The sequence below is a fragment of the Dipodomys merriami genome, unplaced genomic scaffold (genome assembly GCF_024711535.1).
Source record: "Dipodomys merriami isolate MVZ:Mamm:240054 unplaced genomic scaffold, mDipMer1.0.p SCAF_402, whole genome shotgun sequence".
Lineage (NCBI taxonomy): Eukaryota > Metazoa > Chordata > Mammalia > Rodentia > Heteromyidae > Dipodomys > Dipodomys merriami.
The window spans coordinates 776,209-796,825 of NW_027205627.1; the positions used below are offsets into that span (position 1 = coordinate 776,209).

General features: G+C 36.2%; 1 long non-coding RNA gene across 1 annotated transcript in view; it reads left to right on the forward strand.

Moving 5' to 3' along the window:
* Positions 1 to 19,346, forward strand: part of LOC138806641 (uncharacterized) — a 40,795-nt gene extending 21,449 nt beyond the window's left edge. Inside the window, exons 2-3 of the long non-coding RNA XR_011365943.1 lie at positions 18,365 to 18,635; positions 19,283 to 19,346. This is a non-coding gene — a long non-coding RNA (uncharacterized lncRNA). The remainder of the gene's footprint in view (positions 1 to 18,364; positions 18,636 to 19,282) is intronic.
* The last annotated feature ends 1,271 nt before the right edge of the window (positions 19,347 to 20,617 follow it).

The window sequence follows — 20,617 nt, forward strand, 5'->3', positions numbered from 1 at the left end:
CCAGATTGTGGATGCATTTGAAGTTGTATTATACATACGAAGGTTTCTTCATTAATAGTATTTTTGTGGGCGTAACTATCACAACTTTAACAAATAAGGCTTTTTGAATATCCTTTCCAATGTAAATAATATCCCAGAGCGAGTCTTGCAATTTCGGAAAAACCTTTGAATATTTTAGTGTTATTTCAGTTCATTGACTATACAGCTAAAGACATTTCTGAAATAAACATTGTTAAAATCTGAAAATATAAGTGGGTATATAGGCTTTTTATGCATCATTTTATGAAAAGCCAGTTTCTATGAAAATAAAAGATATAGAATAAAAGAATGGAAGTGAATTGGGTGAGCTAATTATTAGTATAAATTTATTTTCTATTAGCAAAGTCCTTTGAATGTATATGATGAAGTTAAATTATGGCCTTCGTGACACTATGCTTCAGTTATTTTTAGAATCTTTGTAGTTATAAGAGTGAATTTGTAGTATAAATAAATGTCTTTGAAAATTATTAGGATTAATCTTGTGTTTTGTTTCCTACTCCCAAGAAAATGAGTTATTTTCAAGTGTTAACAGTTTACAATTGAATCTTTAGTATCGTGAGAAATTTTGAACAAATATAGTAGTATTGATATATTTTTTTCGGGGGTGGGGGAGTCTGGTAGTGGGGCCTGAACTCTGGGCCTGGGCGCTCTCCCTCAGCTCTTCAGTTCAAGGCTAGCGGTCTTCCACTTGAGCCACAGCACCACTTGCGGTTTTTTTCTTTTTGCTTATGTGGTGCTGAGGAATCGAACCCAGGGCTTCATGCATGCAAGGCAAGCGCTCTACCACTGAGCCACCTTCCCAGCCCTTAATGTCTTTTTAAACCAATTGTATTCACAAGTTGGAGAGGCTTTAATTCATGCTTAGGCCTTGTTGTCTATGATTTTTTATCCTCTCATTGCTAATATTAATAATAGGTCAGACTGCATTTTTGGGTACATGAAAGGTAAATTATTTATCTGGGGTCAAAGGTGATTTTTATATCAGTGTTGCTTTAACAGCATTTTAAAGTAGTACCTTTGTCTCAAAATGTAGGGTATAAAAAGCAATCAAAATACTTCTAATGGTAAACAACTTAGTTGAGCTACAATGTGGAAATGATTGGTCCATAAGACCTGCAGTCTGTTTCCATCAGGAATTGGGGAGTTCATTCTTTCAGTAAGACAGTGTTAAACAGAGTTAGGGTCCCCAGGCAGTGCAGTGTTGAGTGAAGGGATAGAATATCATTTCTGCTATTTTGACCTAGAAATCAAGAATGTTATACTTTAGCAGGTCCTTTCACCAGGGAGGTATGCATTGATTCTGAACTTTGAGTTTTCATATTACAGTTCCCTATTTTCTAACAAAGATAAACTGAAATATTATGAGTGTACACAATAATTCTGGGAATTTTTCCTAGAATATTAGTCATAAAATAGAATGAGGTTAATTGATACAGTCGGGGATGGACCTCAGGCTAACACTTACCATGTGGGCAATGTTGTACTAGTAATTACAACTCTGAAGACTTCAATATGATCATCTGAGAATTAAACATGTAAGTAGTTCCACTTTTTGGAATTATTCTGAGGATTAAATTAGATACCATCGGTAAAGTACTTTGAAAAATAATCAATTAGCATTTGGCACATTCTGCCTGTTATTTTATCATGTGGTGAATTCTAACATTTTACTGTGATTTTTATTGTGTCTCTTTCTGATGTGCAATGTGATGTATTGATATTGCATTGATCATTTTTCTGTCACTATGAGGAAAATACCTGCAAAGAAAATTTCTGAGGAGGAAACTATTATATTGACTCATGGTTTAAGAGAACACAGTTTAAGATTAGATGTCTCCATTGTTTTTAATTATATTTTTATTATCTTAACTAGTTTTACAAGGGAATTTCCATTCAATAAATCATGATTTACGTGTAATGGATCTTTATATAACTTTTCCCTACACATTTTTCTTTTTTATTTCTTTTTTATTTTATTTTATTTTATTGGTGAACATAGTGTACAGAGGAGTTACAATTACATGGGCAAGATAATGAGTACATTTCTTATCAAGAATTGCAGCCTCCTCTTTGTTTACCCTTCACATCCGTTCCCAGCCTCTGCCCGCCCCCTCATCCAATACTCCCCCCCACCAAAGTTGATTGAAATTAATAGCAATTATCCATTTTATTAAAGTAGAGATGGTTTTCCCAAACTGATTCTCACAATTCATATTCCATTCAACAAGTAGTAACGTGTAACAATTCCCTTTGTTTTTCTCCTTATAAAATTTGTTTCCATTTTATTTTATAATGAAGGATGATTTCATAAATCTACTGTAGATGCAAAATATGTCAATATATTTCTAACTGTATGCATTGATCTATACATACACCTATATTACACAGGTTACAATGATAATTTATAACTTCTGTAACTATACAATTTACTGAATTATTAAAAACGTCGACAGCTCATGCCTGGAATCCTGGTTACACAGGAGGATAAGATCTGAAGATCATGGTTTGAAGCCATCGTGGGCAGGAAAGTCCATGAGCCTTTTATCTCCAAACAACCAACAGAAAATCAGAATTGGAACTGTGGCTCAAAGTATTAGAGTGGTAACCTTGAGAGAAAAAGCTCAAGGACATCACCCAGGCTCTTAGTTCAAGAACTACAATCTATCCAAAAAATCTAATTTACACCTCTATAAGTAGAGTATTTCCATCATCCAAATGTACATCCATGCTCATTTGCAAGGTAACTCTGTTTTGTCTCAAGTACCACTAAACATTACCACTAAAGTAGCATTGGAAAGTGGGTTCATTCTATCTCTCTAATGGATTTTTCTCCACTCAAATACTCAAGTACTACAATTGTTCTAATTATTTAAATCATAACTTTTTTACCCCTAATACTATAGTTTGATTGAGTGTTTTGTGCCCCTTAAATGGATGTTCTTACCACTTTTTCATGCCCCCAGCCCTCCCTAAGTTATCCTGATTATTTTTCATCTAGAAACTGGCTTCTTACTAGTGTATGAACTTGGTCTCAGGGCACTTGATGTTATTCTTCCTGGAATTTAGAATAACAGGTGCATGGCATTGTGTACAGAACTTTATGTTCAGTCTGGCCTTTAGCCACTATCCTCTAAACAGTGCACTCCCATGTAGTCACGAATTTCATAAGCTTGTCATAGCTGATTTTTTTTAAATCTTTCATTTCCTGCAGGTTTTTGAGTACTGAATTAATTTTTGTTTTCTTGGGTTGTTTTGTTTCATTTGAATCTATGTGTTGAGTTGTTCCTCACTTTTCCTTTTGTTTCTTTCCCTCAAGTTCTTACCTAAAGTGCTAAGAAACCAATTCTTCTTTTTCAAGATAGTCAGTGTGAACATTATTTATTCAAAAGCAATTTCAGTATCTATGAATGGTATACACATGCTAAGCGCAGACTTTGGCATACACAGAGAGATCATGAAATATATGAAGAAAATAAAACTACAGATGAATGCCAGGAAGAGAATAAGCTATTATTAATTGTTTGACAGAGGTTTCTCTTCTAGTGAAAGAAATATATTGCTTGATGCAGGATTTCAAAAAATCATATTGCTAGGAGGAACCTAAACAATCATCTAATACTATAGACTTGAGAGTGATGAATTGACTTCCTGAATAATTTACTTTTGGGACAAATAAAAGCAGGCTTCCAAAAAGAGAGTAGATTTTAGAGAAACATGATGAATTTTATGTAAATAGGTCCTTAGCTGATTTTGTTAATTTGTGAACTAATACAGGGAAATAAAGTACAGCAAGGTAAAAAAAAATAAGTTCACATTGAAATATTAATTTGTGTTTGTATATGTGTGTATGCATGTACGAGTACGCACACGAACATGTGCATATGCTCATGCATGCATTCATCATTCTTGAGGCTTGACAGTCCCTGGGAACTATTCCTCAGCTTCTGTGCCCAAGGATAGTGGTCTACTACTTCAGCCACTGCTACAATTCTGCTGTGTTTTTTTTTTTTTTTTTTTTTGAGATAATCGCTTGTATTTTCATGATGGAACAGTGGTCTTCAGATCTCAGACTCCTGAGTAGCTAGCTAAGCTTATTCAGCCTCTGAGTAGCTAGTTAAAATTCTACCTATCCTCTGTGCTTCACTACTCTTTTATTCTTTTCGTGAGGTATTCACAAGCCTAAGTCATATATATGTCCACTTGCTTTAAAAATATTCTTACTGCTTGGCACCAGGGTATCACATGTGTACTCTTACCTACTTAGGAGCCTTGAGGACAGAACCCAGGCCAAAATTTAGTGGACTTATTTCTCAATCTATAGCTGGGTGAATTGGATCATTTCCACCATCCTGCACTATCTAGAAACTAAGATTGGAAGGACTGAGTATCCAGGCCAAGCAAGATAGCAAGCTAGAAATTTTGGTGTGCATCTCTGATGCCATTGATGATGGGAAGGCTAAAAGGACAGATCAGATGCATGTTTTTGTGGAAAGGGAACCACTATCCTAAAATTAACCACAGCTATGATGCCGGCCTGCAAGAACAATATACCCCAAGTTGAAATCCCAACATTTTCCATAACCAAAATAAGTATATACATTAACATCCAAAAACTTAATAAATATGTTCTTTGTTCTAATATCAGCTTTGTCTGATTATCATATGATATGACAGAATAATTTCTTCATTAAACTTATGATAATTTAAAAAGACCTAGAAAATTCTTTCTCGCTTATTAAGTGCAAATGAATGGCAAATTGCCTCATTTCTTACATATTTGACTACCACTATAAATTTGTCATATGATTATTATTAATAGTAATATATTCTGATTTATTACATTACTTTGTAACAGTTTTTAAACTTTTTGCTTTTCTGCTGAAGTTGAAGCATTTAAATAGTATCATCAAAGTATATTCCTTGGATATTTAGGGGAGTTTTTTACAATGTTTTTAACCAATAGCTTCTAAGAATTCTTAATTGGTATATTATTTGGTTTATTTTTAATTTCAAATTAATTTTATTGTAATGGTAATGTACACAGGGGTTACAGTTACATAAATGAGGTAATGAGTACATTTCTTCAGGAAGGAACATTGTTATATATTCCAACGATATTTTTGTACACTCAAAACAAGAACTATTGATGCTTTTGCTGTTGCCATTGATCAATGGGTACTTTTGCTTTTTTTGTACAAGCATTTTTTATTATAAAATTGATTTACAGAGCGTTTACACTTAATTAAGTCAACTAAAGAGTATACTTCATTTTCTTTTCTTTTTTTTTGGGGGGGTCAAGTTGTGGGGCCTGAAGTCTGGGCCTGAGCCCTGTCCCTCAGCTCTTCAGCTCAAGGATAGCGCTTGAGCCACTTGAGCCACAGCACCACTTCCGGCTTTTTTCTTTTTGCTTTTGTGGTGCTGAGGAATCGAACCTAGGGCCTCATGCTTGCAAGGCAAGTGATCTACAACTGAGCTACCTTCCCAGCCCCTACTTCATTTTATTTTCTAAATTTCAAATTTTGAGCTTAAATGTTTCCTTTTGTTTCTTTAGAGTAATTCTTTTTTCAAAGTTTAAATCAGTTAATTTAATTTTGCATGATTTTTACACATGTAAATTATTCAGACACATATATTTTGCTTTTATGATATTTAACATGTGGCTATTTAAAAATTAATTTCTTAATTTTATATGGTTAGTGAATCTAAATACATTTATTTTCTTATAGTATAAAAATATTTGTCCAGGTAACAAATACTTACAGTATTTTCAAGAAGCACATAATTTACTAAGAAAGGCTTCATTACTTGGTCACTTTTTGGAAGTACTTTTATTTGAATTAAAAAAAAAAAAAACTTTGAGCTCGGCATGGTGATTTGTGAAATCCATTTTCTAGCTATGGTGGGAAGTGTAAATAGAGTTTGTAATTCGGGAGAGACTGGGAAACTATGAGACCTTAGTATAAAACTATTCAGAGTGAAATTATTATGGATATAGCCATCCCTAGCGTTATATACAACACCTCGCTATCATATTCTAAATCTTGAGTTAAAACACCAGTAATATCAAACATTTGTTAAAATAAAAGGACACATGTTTCAAAATGTTTATTATTTAAAACTTATGGGCTGGGAAGGTGGCTCAGTGGTAGAGCGCTTGCCTTGCATCATGAGGCCCTGGGTTCGATTCCCCAGCACCACATCACCAAAAAAAAAAAAAAAAAAAAAAGAAAAAAAAAACACAAAACTTATTTGCAAAAGTTCTCATGTCTTCTATTAATTTTCAATTTACTTAATCTATTAAAATCCAAGTATATTGTGACTATTTACTTTCTACTAAACTTTTAAATACTACGAGCAATATTATTATTTCATATATTAACATACTTTTACAGTTTGTGATAATTTCCTCCGTTTAATATGATAATATCAATATTGCAAATGTGTGTATGTGGTGTGTGTGTGTGTGTGTGTGTTTATGTGGTTTGTGTGTGTGTGTGTGTGCTTTGTGTGTACTTTGTAATGCTTGGGAGTTCACACCATTGCTTCACATATGCAAAGCCAATGGTTTACTACTGAGCTATACTGTCTAGTTATAATCCAAATAGTGTTTTAAACCATGACTTTCATTCCTAGTATGCTTTTTCAAAATTATATATGATAACATGTGATCCATATTCTATCCACGCTAGCAATTTTTATTGTAATTTAGAATATTTCCACTTCCAAACTCTTGTGTTTGTTATTGATAAAGTTTTACTTTGCTTCTTTCTCTCTTCATTCCTTTTCCCTTTAGAGTTTAACTATTCTCTCTCTTATTTCTTTGAAAATTATCATATTCCTATTAAAACATGCATATACAACGCTTTAATTTCTATTTTAATTTTTCCCATTTCCACTGATTTTAGTACAAGCTATTAGATGGATTAAAAAGAAACTTCTCTCAGGACACTTTATTTTTCTCCTTCTCTTCTCTGAAGTCTTTCTGGTTTTTGAAACACAATAGCAATCACATATAGCTCCTATGTGGCCCATCATTCTTTCTCCTCTCACTTTCCTCTGTTGTACAGCTCAATGTATCATTCAGCTTTGTTATGCTACACTGTTATCTAAATCTTAACTAATTCCTGAGTTAATTTTAGTTGTTTCAAGTAGTCTCTGAACACATTTTTCTACATATAATATCTGGGGTCTTGTGTTTTTTGAAGGTACAAAATATGAGTGACTATCAAACATCTAGATATCTCTGTGGAATATGGGTCCACCTGCTCAATAAACTCCTATGTAAATTCAAGTAATACAGGTCAGTCAGAACAATCTTGTAAAATGGTGTAGCTTCAGCCTTCATACTAGCTTTGAAAACCTATGAAGGTACAATTCACTTCCAAAGCACTAAAATGTATACAATAAAAGGAGATAATATATTGCAAGTGAATTACATGTGATCCTAAGCAGATTGCCAGTGTCTCACACCTGTAATCCTAGCTAATCAGGAGACTGAGATCTGAAGATTGCAGTTCAAATCCAGCATGAGTAGGAAAGTTTCTGAGGCACTTATCTCTAATTAACCACCAGAAAACTGGAAGTGGTGCTGTGGCTCAAGAGGTACAGCACAAGCTTTGAGCTGAAGAGTAGAGGGACAGTGCCCAGGCATGGAGTTCAAGCCCCACTACCATCAAAAGAAAAAGAAAAGAAAAAGAAAGAAAAAGAAATATGATCTTAGCCACCAGTTCATTGCTAGAATAATTTCTGCTCTCTCAACATGGCCTTTTTTTTCCCCAGTTAAGTCCATGGTCTTATATATGACTTGCTTGGAACCAGAATTATTCTTCCATTCTAGTTTTTACAAATTTGCATGATTAGCTACCATGATTTAGAGCTAGTAGAAGAAAGAGAGTGGCCTCATCCTTCATGTTCCATTTAGGAGTAATGCTTTCTCTATGTCACTCCCATAGGTCTAAATACTGGCCTTGGCTTTATTGTTTCAAAGTTGTCTTATTTGCAGAGTCTTCTATAGTTTATTGAACCATTATACTTAAACACAGAACTTCTCTTTCTCCTATTCCTATTGTTTCTCTTTCTGTTAATTTATGTACACTTGGGCAATAATGCACAAAACAAACACTGACAAAAAAATATTTCTGAGAACCTACTTCCCACTTAAAATTGGTCTTAATTTACAGAGCATTTAGGAAATTTGAACTTAATGTACTCCAGGATAATTCATGTTTTTTTTTTTTAATTGTGAAAATGGTAGACAGAGGGATTAGAGTTTCATAAGTAAGTTAGTGAGTACATTATCTAACGAACATTGTTACCTCCTCTTTTGTTTTTCCCTGCCATCCCTTTTCTCCCCACCTCCCCAACTCTCCCCTTTCATCCCCAACTAGTAAAGTTCATTTTCAACATAGTGTCTTGTTCATCTCATTGTAACAATGGGTCATACTGTGTACTTCTTTCAGCATTTTATTTCCCTTCTCCTCCCCACATTAGAAATTTTTATATGCAAGTTGGAGCTCACCGACCTCAAATACATTGGAAACGGGTTATACCATGGAGGAAGAAAATAGAAGAGAAACAAAAAAATCACATAATACATGGTAGATCGGTAGTTGGGGTGGCTTTGCTAAGGCATGTTAGCTTGGTGAGGAGAGGAAGAAGTCTGGAGTCACACTCAAACAGATAATGAGAAATGAGACAACCAATGGCTGAAGAATTTCAAGAACAAAGGCAGGGACTTATAGGTAACCTCTAGGGGCAGTGAGGGCAGCAAGGCTGGGCATGTGGTTGTCATGCCTCTCTCGATGCCCTTGGAAGTGAGGGCCAGCTCTGCTGTGGGCTAAGCCTGGCTCTTGCCTTGAAGCAGGCACCAGGCAGGAATTGTCAGCACAGCTTCAGCCTGCCCCAAGGAGGTGGCCTGTTGTGGGTGCTGTAGCCTGGGCAGCTGCTAGGAGGCTATACTCAGCAGGGCAGAGGAAACATGGCTGGTAGGCTCCGCTCCAGCCCAGCCAAGCTCAGGGCCACTTGGGAAGTTCCAGCTCTGGATCAGGACCAGGAACTGCTCCTCAGACAATAGGGCCTCTGGGGACCTGTGCAGTGGCCGCCACGTGTGGGTTGTGAACCTCCTTAGAATGGCCAAGGAGTCTCAATGGAGAGGTGCATTTGCTTCTGTGCCTCTCCCATCTTCTGGATTCCTGCTCTCCTCCTGCCTCCTGCCATGTGCAACTACAGGAGTCAATTTGTCCAATCCACTGAGAGGCAATCCCGGAGATGTTCACAGGACTTTCCAGCTGCTTCACCATGCATGCAGGGCTCACAGGGTGCCATCCTCCAGGCAAAGTTTACCACCATTTCAGCTTGGCCGCCCCTGTCTAAGGACCACAAACTGCATTCTTACACATAAATCCAGGGGTACACAAGGCCATCCTGCAGTCTAAGGCATCCTTTCCTTCCTCCTGCTCAGGTGTGGAGCAGCTGTGGAGCCAACTGCAACATCATGATTGATTATCTGAAAAGAAGAGGAAAAAAGCTTCATTGTTCCAGATACAGCTGCCCCTGGGGTTCTCTGTGTACACTAGCCTTGTGCTTAGCTAAAGATCCCCAAAGACCACCGTGGAGCCAGTTGTCACGTGACCACATTAGGGTCATTTATTGCAAGGTCGAGCCTGGACTCACAACTGTCACCATTGCAGTGGGTCAGAGTTGAGATCCCCGACCCTTCTGTTAACTGGGTGATCTTATAACAATCTTATTGGCTAGCGAGTGCAGGCTAAGCAATGAGCAATGATTTGTGGAGGAGAAGGGGAAAAAAAACAAATCATTTAAATAGGGATACAGGTGGACCCATTGCAACAATGAGATGTACAAATTCTTATGGAGAAAAACTAACTCTACAACTTTGGTGAGGGGAATGGGGGAGGAGGATTCGAAGGGGGAGCAGGGGGACAATGGGAAGGGATGGGAGGGGGAAACAAAGGAGGAGGCTACAATGCTTGATAAGAAATGTACTCCTTATCTTGCCCATGTATCTGTAGCTCCATTGTACAGTATTTTCACAATAAAAAGTAAAAAAAAATAAAAAAGTAAAAATAATCTGAAGCTTTAGGTATTTCCTGTCATCCGCTGAAGGCTATTGTTAGGGAAGTTATGGGCAGAACTTTATTGTGACATTTCACGGTTTTTCCAGGAACCTGAGTTCTAACTTTCAGTAAATGTCTACTTACAATGGGTACTTTCAGTAAAGGCCTTCACAATGGATAGTTTCGGAGTATTCGGTGTCTAAGTCCAGAATGCCTGTGCTTTGGCAAAGATCTCTCACTCGGTGTGTGTGTGTGTGTGTGTGTGTGTGTGTGTGTGTGTGTGTGTGTGTGTGTGTGTGTGTGTGTGTGTGTCTGTGTGTCTGTGTGTCTGTGTGTCTGTGTGTGTGTCTGTGTGTGTGTCTGTGTGTGTGTCTGTGTGTGTAGTGTGAGAGAGTCAGACATAGCTGAGGTTTGGGGTAAAATTCTCCTTCCCTTCAGCATTGAGTTTTGGTATCTATTGTTTGTCCCACCTCCCCAATTTTGAGTTCTAAAGTTGTCCTTCTAAATACTTTTATCCTTTGATCTTCTTGATATTCAGATTCCTAAGGTCTGCTTGTGAACTTCAACATTTGCTTCATGAAGGTGATGCCTTTCTTCCATCTTTTATGAAGCCATTTGATCTCTTTAAATGCAGTTTATGCTGTGTTAGTGGTTTTACTTAGCCCAGACTGTGGTGGCCCAGGCTCTGACTGTTAATTCTGAGATTAGTTTAGGCCAATATGAGATACTATACTTTCATTATATCAATGAAAGGAGTTCAGCATCTTTATTGAAACAATTTCCTGGCTGTAAATACAAACAAAAACATCCAGTGATATAAATGTACAATCTGTTGTTTTTAGTTAATTGTGCACCACTGTAATGAAAAAAAAATCTTTTTACTAACTGAAATGAGTATTTGTAATGGGAAAAAATCAAATGTTATAAATCTTAAAAATTGATCAATTACCAAAGAAAAAGAAAGACACTAATCAGGAATGAAGTACAAATGTAAGTGTTTAATAAATAAATGAAATTTTTGAGATTCATATCCACATAGCAAATAAGAAGGAAAATAAAGAGGAAAGTCACTGAGATCCTATCTTACACACCAGAATAGCTACCACCACTCAAATAAATAAACTGCTGGAGAGGTAAATAAATCAGGAACTATATTTGGTTTTGTGGCATTGTAAACTAGTGTAACCCATAGGGATATCTTAATGGAAGTTTACACAATACCAAAAAGACAGATATTTTGATGACCTTTACTGCACTTGGATACATATTGAAGGAATATAAATCAACATGAACATACATGTTCATGGCAGCAATATTCTATAGCAACCAAGCTGTGTAATCAACCTAGATGCACCAGAAAGAGGGAATGAAGAAAATGTGCTATTCATAGCTATAAACATGTTCTGGTATATGAGAAGTGAATGTTTGTACTGTATCATTGCTAAATATTTTGAATATATACCTAATCATCCTACTTTCACTAAGTTTTGTGGCATTGTGTTTTTGCTTTAATGACGAACATCCATATTGATTTTCAGACCAATTGCAATAGGTTGAAGATTTCCTATAATATGTAGATATTAGATCAAAATTTAAATATATCAGTGAACACATAGAGGACCATCATATATAGTTTATAATTTGAAGCAATTTTAAGAAGGCAACAGTTGGGTGAAAAGACGATGTTAGAAGCTTAAAAAATACACAGACATGGAAAAATACCAAAAAAATGTGCAACTAATTACTGCTAATAGTAAAATATTTTTCTCAAGTATTAACAATGAAACTATTAAAATAATACTTAATAATATCAAATAAATATGCCCCTGAAGAAAATGTACCATAGATATATGTTTCCCCATAATTTGTTTTACTTTATAACAAATGGATTAGAAGATGCTAACACATTCAAGAGTCATTGATTGAATGCAGCAAAGGAAAGTAACAGAGAAGTAGAGAAAGTAACAGAGAAGTAGAGAGTAAGAACAACCTGGGGTATGGATAAAGATCCTCAGTAGAACTTTGTAAGGAAAGAATATGCTCTGTTTTCCTGATCAAAATAGAGCTAGGACAGCTAACTTTTGACAGAACACTTGTAATGTAGAGTAGTGGAGTTAGTAATTTAGATAGTAATTTATTACATTTATTCCCTAATCTATGATGTGATTCCCTAATGATGTGAGTTATCCTAGATTTTCTTTTTTTGGGGGGGGGCGTGTCCGGTCCTGGGGCCTGAACCCTGGCCTGGGCACTGTCCCTCAGCTCTTCAGCTCAAAGCTAGCGCTCTACCACTTGAGCCACAGAGCCACTTCCCGGTTTTTCTTTTTGCTTATGTGGTGCTGAGGAATGGAACCCAGGGCCTCAGGCATGCAAGGCAAGCGCTCTACCACTGAGCAACCTTCCCAGCCCCCTGATTCTAGATTTTCTGAGCCCTTTTTTTCAGACAAAATCTCTAAATTCCTCACCCTGCCAATGGTTCTTCTGATTCTCTCATTTCTCCTTGTTTCTGAACTAAACTCCTGTCACAGTTTGGTTCATGAGAAAGAGCTGGAGAAATATGAGGATGGCTTGGAGTCTGAGCTAACATCCACTCCAGCTTGGAGGATCTGGTAAAGGACTTTCACCTGGGTCTCAGAATCAGATATTAATTGACCTCTTTGGAAATGGAGAAACTCACTCACTCAGGAAGAATCTGTCATTCCTTGATTTCTCTGAAGAGATTAGATACTAGGGCACAATTCAAAGAATGAGCTTTCCCATTGTCACAAGGAACATGTTGAAAACTAAAAGTGGCCTCAGGTCCCAATGGGCCAGTCAGAAGCCAAGAGATCACAATTTCCTCCTCATCAGGGACCTTCCGGTAGGAATAGAGTCTGAGCAAAGTCTGACATAAACTGAGACTGGGCCTAAGGTGGAAACAAAAGAATGACCCTCACTTTGATTACAAGGGATTTATGTAGTGAGACATGACAACTTCCTTCATATAAGAAAATTAAAATTATCTCGCTGCCACTTTGCAGGAGGTCAGTTTCCCCAAAGGAGAAGTTGTTAAATGTTGTGACTGCCAGTTTGCTCTGTAGGCTGTTGTCTCTCTCACCCCTTCTCATGTCAGGAATGCATTGCTTCTTTCAGACATTCAACTACCTGTACTGACTCCTATGCAGGAATACTGTAGGCTGTTCTTTGGCTAACCTCTTGCATTTAAAGTAGATTAGGCCCAGGCTCTGCTCATGCCAAGAGGTAGATGCAAGAGGTGAGTATAAGCTCAGATTTGTACAGAACCACGATCATATTGAAAAAAAAATAAATTAAATAAATAGTTGAGTAATTTAGGGTTTATAGCCACAAAATTTAGGTAATTATTAGTAATACATCTAGAATCATGGATTAGGAAGAGAACTGTGAAGTAGGTTCAGGATACAATGGAAAAGACACACCATAGCCATAAGAGGAGATGAGAGTATGAAGGAACTATTGGCATAGGTCCATTTATTATCTTAGGAGTGACCTTGGATAGGAGGCTTTTAGAATAATATCTAAAAGAGAGGGACTTGCTGGGCACTGGTTGCTCACACCTGTAATCCTAGCTACCTGGGAGGCTGAGATCTGAGTATTATGATTCAAAGCAATCCCAGGCAGAAAAAGCCAGAAGTGGTGCTGTGGTTCAAGTGGTAGAGCACGAGCCTTGAGCTCAGGGACAATGCCTAGGGTTCAATTCTTCAGTGCCACATAAGCAAAAAAAAGCCAGAAGTGCTGTTATGGCTTGAGTGGTAGGGAACTAGCCTTGAATTGAAGAGGTGATGGACAGTGCTCAGGCCCAGAGTTCAGGCTCCTTGTCCGGCCTAAATAAAAACAAAAAAATAAAACAAAAAAACTTCCAAACTTATCTTTTCTCATAATTGAAGAGAGGCTCCTTTTACAGAAATTCTCCTTATCTAGCTCAAGGTCATCAAAACTTCAGTAGACTTTTCCTGTTGAGATGTAATGCACCTATCTTTACTGAACCTAATCATGGCTGGGAAAGTATGGACATAGATACGTTTGTTGTATTTTTCCTAATGAATATATAACATTCAGTTATTATATATAATATAGAATATATTATACATTGTATAAATATATTAAATAGATTATAACATGTATTACATATTAACAGACTTCCTCATTTTAGATGTAGGAACAGGCAACATATTGAAAGAAAAATGTTTGAATTTCTGAGTTATTTCTCTACCACAGGACAATAGCAGGTTTCATTCTTATTACCCAAAGAGCAACATAGGAAAGCGTGGCCCATGGATGTGGTTCTCTGGATTTTGGAAATTGTGATCATATATATATATATATATATAATGAAAAATATTGAATATGTAAAACTATAACAACAGATAAATAAGTGAATACCCATGTGCACACACTCCCAGTCACTTTCATGTATAAGACTTTCTTTTCTATGCTCCTATTCACCTACACAGAGAGTACATGAGTTGCCCTTGAATTGTCCTGGAAGTTCTTTATTGGGATACTGTAACTTCACATCCTTTGTTCCCTAAGTAGTCAGATGCTATGTATTCAATAACAAAACTGTTACAAGCAAAAGTATCCACCCTGACACATAGAGGAACTTGGATTTCAGAAATGCCACAAATAAGTGGGAGGTACAGCAGTACTTTTCAAAATTGAATACACTACATATTTATTAGAAAGCTTGTAAGAAAAAAACTTCAGCGTAGGATGATACACTTGAAGAAAAGTACAGTTTAAATTACATATAGCCGGGGACTGCAATAGACACTAATTAAGAATTTAAAAAAATAAATTACATATGACATCAAATTACAAAGTTCCAGGGCATTTCCCTACTCTTGAAAATTAGAGTAATACATATTAAAAATAAATAAATGAAAAGACAAATATTTTATACCAAATTTCAAAACATACTATATGTTATACAAAAGAAATGCTATACGCATGCGTTTTACAGTCTAGTAAAATCATATGGCATGAAGAATCTTATTAACTGATTCATAAAATCAATACAATGCAGTTAAAACATCCGATATCTCAAGTGTTAACTTAGCAGAATACTTTCAATCTATGGTGTCTATTTTGCATATTATCCAGCCCTATCCATCCCACAATGGCAGAAGGCTTTTCCTGAGAAAGTCCAGAGACCCGTCTACTGTGAGTGCTCAATGTAAACCTGTTCCAATTCTCTTTTATTTGGGCATGTGTTAGACTGACTATCCGTTAACTTGCCAAAGGCACAATTTGGACAGGCTTCCAGTAGTGATATTTTAGCTCTCAGAAAAAAGGGAAATTGAAGACAGGGGGAAAATCTACCAGATCCCTGAAAGATTTCTATCATTGTGCTAAACCTGTAGCTTTCTACTGACAGTTGAACAAACTGCAGTAATTGCCACTCCAACCACATGTCCAAAAAGAGGCTTTCCATATATTGGCCTATTTTCACTTTGGTAAATCAAGACACACTATTGTGGCCCCGTTTAACTTAAACTATCAGCTATGGTTGGCCCAAAGGATAGTTGAACTTACGAATTTCTTAAATTTTAGGTCATCACACAATCACTTCATAACCCTTAAACATTAAAAATACCTACCCATATAAGTCTGCATTACATACTTATTACGGTTTTAATTCATTTTTCATGTGTTACATATTTGTGTATCACGGGGCTTAGCTCTGTAATATTCCTTCTCATGTTTTTTACCACTGAGTACAGTAATTATTTCTGTATTTTTTCTCCATCTCTGTTTACTTTAATTCAAGTCCTTAATAGCATCCTGTCCATTGACAACTCCTAACTACTGATTTTAACAAACTCAAAATATCCCAAAGTGAGCTTTGATCTCTATCTACAAACCAATCCCTCATTACTATCTGATTAAGTGATACCTCTTCCAGCTGTCTTCTCAAAATACCTTGGAGTCATTTCAGACTTACATACTTTTTCACACCTCATATTTAATCTATGACCAGGTTTCAACAAATTAACTAACTGTATATTTTAGGAAGCATATATATGTGTATATATACACACACACACACATACACACACACACACACACACACACACACACACACACACACACACACACACACACACACACACATATATATATATATATATATGGTATATGAGTGCTAGTACTATGACTAAAATTTGTGGCCTAGGTTCTTTTATTTTTTTTGGGGGGGGGTCCGGTCGTGGGGTCTGAACTCTGGGCATGGGTGCTGTCCTTCAGCTCTTCAGCTCAAGGATAGTGCTCTACCACTTGAGCCACAGCACCACTTTCAACTTTTTTCTTTTTGCTTATGTGGTGCTGAGGAATTGAACCCAGGACCTCATGCATTTAAGGCAAGCGCTCTATCACTGAGCCACCTTCCCAGCCCCTTACTTTTCTTTTTGGTTCAGTCTTTATTTGGTATAAAGATCACCTACAATGTCATTACCCACACCCTTTTAATTTAAAAATATGTATATTCTGTAGCAATGTTATTCTCATTATAACCATAATTAGGAAGATAATGTGGGTTCATCTGCTCCATACATCTTGAAAGGTAATGAATGTGAAACTTACAGAATATCCTCAGATATGCCTGGTGGAAACCTGGATTTGAATTATGGTTCTACAGCTGATCCGTATTGTGTACTTGGGAAATTTGTTTGGCCTTGTTGCCTACTTCTGTTTTTAATAAAATACTTAATTCATTTCCTAACTGGAAGAACTATCATGAGCACTAAAATTACCCTAATGCAGGTGCAGTGCTTGGAATGGTGTCTTCACATTGTGTAGTAGGTCCCAAAGAAGTCAGCTTCCATCAACATTGTCAGAACATCCTTCCTGAAGGACTTAAGAAATATGTACCCAACTGATGTTAATATCTGTGAAAACTTATATTTACAAAAAAAGGTCTTGTCTTCATATGAAACAATTAAAGTAATGTTGGGGCTGTCCTGTGGCTTTTAGTCTGAAGGAGTTTTGCCTAAATTTTATTCTTACTCTATTAGTAGTAGCAGTAGCATTCTTTAGTACTACCCTTCATTTTTCTAGTTCTGTGTTCCGTTTGGAATACTATTGTAACTTAGTTTATAATCTTTCTTATTAGAATAAATAAATTACAACTGCTGAAGTTTTAAATAAATAGACAATTTTAGGTGTGCATTACATTTTATGTGCTTAATACTTTCCTGAAATTATTCCTTTTAAATTATATATCCAAAACAAACAATTTTTTAAGATTTCTTATATGATTTATAGATTTATTTTATGATTCTTATATGATTTCTTAGAGATCCATAAATAAAACATCTCAGAACAGGAAAAAAGTAGGTAAGAAGTTATAAAAATACTGTTGTGGTGTCTTAATGGCTAAGTGTATAGAACATGTAACAAAACAGTTGGAAGATTCATTTGCTCTTTTTTCTATTCTCTCACCCTTCATTGTAGAAACTTTCTCACTATGAATTGCCAAGTGGTCTGGATATTTCAAGCCTCATCTCAGTGACAGAAGTGATGGGATTAGGGACATGTGCTCCTATGACTGGCTTTTAGGAAGTTCACAATAAAGCAATACCAGTACATATAAAGAAACTTTTGTGAGTGATGTGCATTGACTTCCTCAATTGCCAAAATTAAATTCATATGTCAAAACATCAAATTACTTACAGCACAGAGTAGAAGCTAAGTCAGTAAAATGTATAGGAAGATTTTCCACTGAGAATAATTGCATGGGGTGATCATCACTCTTCCATTGAAAATGTACAGCCCATCATTCTACTTTAAACTCTAGAATATTTCTGATCTGAAGACAATTATAACACACCAATGTGCTATGAGTGCTGAGCAGTTTATGTGTGTATTACTGTAATATATGTAAAATCTTTGGAGGTATGTAGTGGCCTGACCTTCAAACTTCATTTTGTGTTGTTAAGTTTCATGGAAAAATGTTCACAATTATGCAATTCACACTCATCTAAGACTGAATCGGGCAACTGAGATAAGACATTTGGGTCATCACTCCAGTGACAAGGTTTGTGACCTATGAAATAAATAACATTATTTCACAATGTATATGTGTTTCTGAAAATTTACGCAATACCAAATACCAAATGAACAAAAGGGACAATTGTCCATCTCTTATATATATCCGAAGTAAAGATACACCTGAATTATACTTTCTTGTTAGAGGATCACAGAATGACTGGTGATGTTTGGTTTCTTTCCAGGTGCTCCTATACATTTGTGAATCTTCTCTGAGGAAGTGTTTTCCATAGTTTGTTTTGAGGTGTCCCAAATATCAGTACTGTCACTAACCACAACCATGGAACAGCAAAGATGTTGGGATACCTGGCCAAAGAACTGAGAAATCACAGGAAGTGATAGGAAAGAAGACACCAGAGGACCCAAAGCCTCATTGCCAGCTTCTGGATTCCCAAATCCTGTTTAAAATGCTTTATATTCATTCTACTACAGGGGTGGGGTAATGAGTGGCTACAGGTATGTCCACAAACTGAGGCATCAATCTAGTTTGTGGTTACAACTATTAACTGAGGTATTGTTTGTATACATAGTGATAATTGAATCCCTTATTTTTAAGGAGCAGAAGGGAGCAATAATCATTACAACCATAGCACAGACATACATCTTGTTTCCAAAGTCTTAAACTTTTAGTGTCCAACAGCTCTAACTTAAATACTTTTGAGGTAATAAATCATACCCCTGTCTTCCCTTAACTGTTTGGCCTTTCCAGAGCACAGCTCTCAGCCTTTTGATTGTTGTTTGAGATGGCTTCCCAATATATCCCTTTCCAGGTATAACAGTTTGACTCTAGAATCCCTCACAAGTACTATTACAGATGGGTTATTTTGAAAGGGATATTTTTTCTAGGGTAGGTTCAATTTTTTAAATTGTATTTTATTTAAAGGTACTGCACAGAGTGTTTACAGTTACATGAGTAAGGTACTTTCCTTGATGAATATTGTTACCCACTCCATTGTTGTTCTCCTATCCTTTCCCACCCCCAACCATACCCCCCACCCCAAAGTTGTAAAGTTCATTGCTGGTATATTGTCTTGTGAATATCATTGTTGCAATGGGTCACTTCTTTCATCATTATGTTATTTCCCTTTCTTTCTCCAAATCAGATAATGTATATACAAGATGGAAGGTACCAGAATCAAGACAGAGATGTCCAGAGATAAATCAAAGACAAATGAAATAAAATAAGATCAATTTACACTTCTTTACTGACATCAAGGTTGATATCTGAAAAAAAAAAGTAATTGTTGTTTCCATGTCTTGGAGTCCATTTCAATTAGCATCATTTTGTATGGTCAACTGTACATAGCTCTAGAGCCAGCAATCCCATTCATGGGCATTTGTCGAAATTATCTCTAGATAGCTAATGGATGAAAAATGGAATTGAAAATAGCAAAGGAAAACAAATCAAAATTCAGGTATTATGATTTTACAATTCTAATATGAAAGAACTGAAGCTTTTGTTTAATGAAGAAGAAAGTTTAGCCTGTAATTTCAATGCAAGGCATCAGTTGTAATGAGTCTAAAGTCTTTTCCTTAAAGATATCCAAGAGTAATATACTCATCCTCTGAAGAGTAAACAAGTAATTATTTTAATTAGCTTTGCTTAATATTAATTTACGTGTAGAAAATAAGTTAAAATATCTTCTCTCAGGCTGGGAAGGTGGCTCAGTTGTAGTGTTTGCATGCAAGAGTCCCTGGGTTCAATTCTTCAGTACCACATAAGCAAAAAGAAAAAACCCGGAAGTGGCGGTGTGGCTCAAGTGGTAGAGCGCTAAACTTGAGCTGAAGAGCTGAAGGACAGCGTCCATGTCCATAGTTCAAGCCCCACGACCGGACTCCAAAAAATAGAACACTAAAACTACCAGCACAAATACGTTTTTGGCAGCATTATTACCATATCTAAGATATGGAACCAGTCCTGATGCCCCTCAGTAGATGAATGGATCAGGAAAATGTGGTATATATACACAATGGAATTTCATGCTTCTATGAGAAAGAATGACATAGCCCCTTTCTTAAGAAAATGGAAAGACTTGGAAAAAAATCAATATGTGAAGGAAGCCATACTCAAAGAAACATAGGCTCTATGGTTTCCCTAATTTTTATTAATTAATATATGCTTAGGATAGTCCTGGCAGATAGGTTCATTTTTTACACTCTTAATATTCGCTGTGTGTGTTTGTGTGTGTGTGTGTGTGTGTGTGTGTGTGTGTGTGTGTGTGTGTGTGTGTGTGTGTGCGTGTGCCTGTGTGCAGTAATGAAACTGACTCAGAGCCTCAAAATCTTGCTTGTTTTTTTTCACTCATGACTGACTGAATCTGTACTATTTTAACCAAGGTTTCACTATGTGTTTGATTGAACAATTGAACATAAATGTCTCGTGGATTGCTACCCCAGCCATCTGTGAACCATGGTCTTACAATCTCAGCCTCATGAGA